Below are 4,725 nucleotides of genomic sequence, written 5' to 3'. Positions count from 1 at the left end.
GGATGCTTGCAATGGGGGTTAATCATAAGTGGGATGCTTGTCCAAGTAAGGACAGTACCCAAGCGCCGGTCCACCCACATATCAAATTATCAAAGTATCAAACGCGAATCATATGAACGTGGTGAAAACTAGCTTGACGATAATTCCCATGTGTCCTCGGGAGCGCTTTCCTTCATATAAGAGTTTGTCCAGGCTTGTCCTTTGCTACAAAAAGGATTGGGCCACCTTGTTGCACCTTATTTACTTTTACTACTTGCTACTCGTTACAAATTACCTTATCACAAAACTATCTGTTATCGATAATTTCAGTGCTTGCAGAGAATGCCTTACTGAAAACTGCTTATCATTTATTTCTGCTCATCGTTGGGTTTGACACTCTTACTTATCGAAAAGCTACGATAGACCCCCTACACTTGTGGGTCATCAGTCATCAGCTCCTCCTTGATCAGAACATGCCTGCTGATTCAAAGGTGTTTGAGGTATCACCTGGTGCTTCTAACTTTGTGCCAGTCGTGCTCGTTGAGCCAATTGCCACTTCTACTGCCGCTTCACTGAAGGCCAAGAAGGATGGTAGGGGAAACAACATGAGTGGCAGCCGTTCATGTCCACATTCATGCTAAACAAAATGCGTGAGCTCATCTCTAGCGGGGTTAGGACTGACAAGGGCTTCAAGGAGGTGCATTTGAACACTTTTGCGAAGCAGGCGTCCGAGTTCTGTGGCCAGGAGGTGACCGCCACCCAGGTGTACAACCACCTGAGGAAGTGGAGAGCTCGTTGGATCCAAGTGTCCAAGCTCAAAGACCTTAGCGGCGCGTCCTGGGATTAGAGCACTTGCTCTATCTTTTTGGAGGCAAAGCACTACACTGGCCATGTCGTGGTTAGCTCATTGTTCCCTTGGTTTGCACACCGTCAAACATTGCCTTCTAGCAACTAACAACACTTGTGCTTCTATCTTAGGACCACCCCAAGGATGCTGAGTTTCTCAACAAACCCATCCAAAACTACAACTAGATGCAACACATCTTCTCCTTCGGCATTGCAACCGGAAAGCATACCATGGGCTCCGGTGAGCCTCTCGGTTCTCCCATGCCAGAGTTCCCAGGCACCCTGGATGTAGAGACGGTCCTTTATGGCCCTGATAAGCCATTTGAGCGTGTCCCTGTGGTCGTTAGGAAGAGGAAGAGGGGCGACCTGATGGAGGAGGAGACCGGTGTCTTCACCAGCATGACTGAGGCTGTGAAGGAGGTGGAAACCACCATTACGGAGAGCAAGACCCTGGAAATCCACCCTGACCTAAACAACGCCATCATGGAGCAAGGTGGCTTCAGCGACGAGGCTCTCATGGCAGTCTCTGAGCCACCTGTTGGACAATAATGAAACGCCCTCGATGCGGCTATATCTCCTACGTGTCGAAGCACGACTTAGAGGCATAACCGCATTGAAAGCAATGTCGCAAGTAAGGTAATCTTCACACAACCCATGTAATACATAAGGGAAAGAGATACATAGTTGGCTTAGAATCGCCACTTCACACAAATACATGAATAAAGCATTACATCAACCAGATACAATCAAGGTCCGACTACGGAACCCAAAATAAAAGAAGACTACCCCAAAAGCGACATGGTCCCTGATCGACCCCAACTGGGCTCCACTACTGATCAACTAGAACGAAACAACACAAAGGACAAGATCTTCATCGAGCTCCTCCTTGAGCTTGGTTGCGTCATCTGCATGGTAACCTCGGCACCTGCAAGCTAGTTTTGGAAGTATCTGTGAGTCACGGGGACTCAGCAATCTCACACCCTCGCGATCAAGAGTATTTAAGCTTATGGGTAAGGTAAATGTATGATGTGGAGCTGCAGCAAGCGACTAGCATATATGGTGGCTAACATACGCAAATGAGAGCGAGAAGAGAAGGCAAAGCACGGTCGAGAAACTATGATCAAGAAGTGATCCTAGAACAACCTACGTCAAACATAACTCCAACACCGTGTTCACTTCCCGGACTCCGCCGGAAAGAGACCATCACGGTAACACACGCGGTTGATGTATTTTAATTAAGGTCAACTTCAGGTTTTCTACAAAGGACATTAACAAATTCCCATCTGCCCATAACCGCGGGCACGGCTTTCGAAAGTTCAAATCCCTGCAGGGGTGTCCCAACTTAGCCCATCACAAGCTCTCACGGTCAACGAAGGATATTCCTTCTAGCGGGAAGACCCGATCAGACTCGGAATCCCGGTTACAAGACATTTCGACAATGGTAAAACAAGACCAGCAAAGCCACCCGAATGTGCCGACAAATCCTGATAGGAGCTGCACATATCTCGTTCTCAGGGCACACCGGATTGTCCAAACTTCCGGTAGGCCAGCCCAGAGTTGCCCCTGGTGGCCACCGGCGGCTGACAAGGTGGACCAACACTCAGAGGAGCACTGGCCCGGGGGGGTTAAAATAATGATGACCCTTGAGAGCGCGACTCCCAAGGGAAAAGAAAATGCTAGGTGGCGAATGGTAAAACCAAGGTTGGGCCTTGCTGGAGGAGTTTTATTCAAAGCGAACTGTCAAGGGGTTCCCATTGTAACCCAACCGCGTAAGGAACGCAAAATCTGAGAACATAACACCGATATGATGGAAACTAGGGCGGCAAGAGTGGAACAAAACACCAGGCATAAGGCCGAGCCTTCCACCCTTTACCAAGTATATAGATGCATTAATTAAATAAGAGATATTGTGATATCCCAACAAGTAAACATGTTCCAACAAGGAACAACATCTCCATGTTCCCACATGGAACAAACTTCAATCTTCACCTGCAACTAACAACGCTATAAGAGGGGCTGAGCAAAGCGGTAACATAGCCAAACAACGGTTTGCTAGGACAAGGTGGGTTAGAGGCTTGGCTTAACAATATAGGAGGCATGATAAGCAAGTGGTAGGTATCGCGGCATAGGCATAGCAAAAGAGCGAGCAACTAGCAAGCAAAGATAGAAGTGATTTCGAGGGTATGGTCATCTTGCCTGAAATCCCCCCAGGAAGAAGAACGAGTCCATGAAGAAGACAAACGGACGTAGTCGAACTGGTCCTCACAAACGCACGTAATCGAAACCAACCCAAAGAAGCAACACCGGAAAAGAAGCACACAACATAGTAAACAAACCACACACGAACATGGCATGATATGCGGGATGCGGTATGCGATGCATATGCATGATTTGGAAAGGAATGATTGAAACTGGCCTCAACTTGGAAATCCAAGAGTGCCACTGGAAAGGTGAGATGATTTTGGTTGAAATCGATATAAAGATCACCGGGATCGGATGCACGGTTTGGAAATGGCAAGCAAAACAAATATGGCACCGGTCTGCGATAAACAGCAAGTAGCCATCTAAATGCATCAAGTTAAATATGCTACATCACTCAAACATGGCAACAAAATACATGGCAGGGATCCACTCAAGATGCTTGACAAAAGATGAACACTGAGCTACGGCTAATTCACTCATTAACAGGTTCAAACAAGCATGGCAAAAGGGCAAATGATAACAAGTTTCAGACTTAGTGAAATTAACATAAGTCTGGAATTTATCATCAGGAAGCACACTTTAGAGCATGAAAACTACAAGCTACAGGAACTTAACATGGTAAGGCAAGGCATGGCATCAAGCTACTCAAAGCACTTAACAAAAGTCCCTTAGTGACCTTGAGCCAAAAGGGATCAGAAAATACAATTGCAAGCATGTGAACATGGCAAAAACATAAACAGATTCAGACTTGGTGAAAAACTGGAGCATGCAAAACAGATTAACAAGTAGGCATGTTTACGAGCTTGATGCACTCACTACAAAGCATGGCATGCCAAACTAAGCATACAACCTTCAAGAATACATGACATAGAAGCTAGACATGGCAAGAACAACAACATAGCATGCACGGATAAATAGCAACATCCTCGGCAAAATCGCTAACAAGTCAACAATCTGCCAGGATTCACGATATAGCAAAAGTAGAGCTCGATTGACTCAAGCTAGGGTGCTCCATAAATGCAACCAAAGACATGGATGGATAGAGCACCTCAATGTTAACAAATCATCCTTACTGATCATCCTTAAAAGAGGCACGAATCACCAGGAAACAACATGAACATATGGCATAATGACAAAATCAGAACAAGGACTTAGTGAAATTCTAAGTCCCTGAAATCAGCATTACCGATTACGCTACTTTGCAAGCTTGTGCTAGTCACCACAAATATCACAAAAATACATGGCAAGCACCTCTGTAAAGATGGCATGGCATATAACAAAACACATGTAGAGCTGAGAGTCATAGCATGCACACATTAAACATGGCAAAAATGACAAAAGTCTATTTGATGAAATAGATCTGGCAAAATACTCACATAGCCCTCTTCCAACAACATTTCGGGCATCAAGATGAGCTCAAATTAAAATGATGCAATGAGATGAATTGATGTACTCGTCGAGACAAACATTTTGATATGCTACACGCCCGAAACGGAGCTACGGATGCAGAGTTATGGCAGGTCAAAGTATACAAAATAATTAGGGTTAGGGACGAGAAAGTCAACCGAGGGGGGATTTTCAGATCTCAGATCCGGATCGGGCGGCACGCAAAACGAGGAACGCCGGGGAGCTCGTGGCCGGAACAGTAGCGCCGGAGAAGAGGGGCCGGCGAGGGGGAGGTGCGCCGACGACGAGGAG

At 46.2% G+C, this 4,725-nt stretch overlaps 1 pseudogene; it reads left to right on the top strand.

Annotated features, from left to right (window-relative positions):
* The first annotated feature begins 601 nt into the window (after positions 1 to 601).
* Positions 602 to 1,374, top strand: LOC119333398 (annotated as a pseudogene).
* The last annotated feature ends 3,351 nt before the right edge of the window (positions 1,375 to 4,725 follow it).

The sequence above is a fragment of the Triticum dicoccoides genome, chromosome 7A (assembly GCF_002162155.2).
Source record: "Triticum dicoccoides isolate Atlit2015 ecotype Zavitan chromosome 7A, WEW_v2.0, whole genome shotgun sequence".
Taxonomy (NCBI): domain Eukaryota; kingdom Viridiplantae; phylum Streptophyta; class Magnoliopsida; order Poales; family Poaceae; genus Triticum; species Triticum dicoccoides.
Note: the sequence above shows the minus strand (reverse complement) of the source record. Positions and strands in the feature narration are given on the sequence as shown.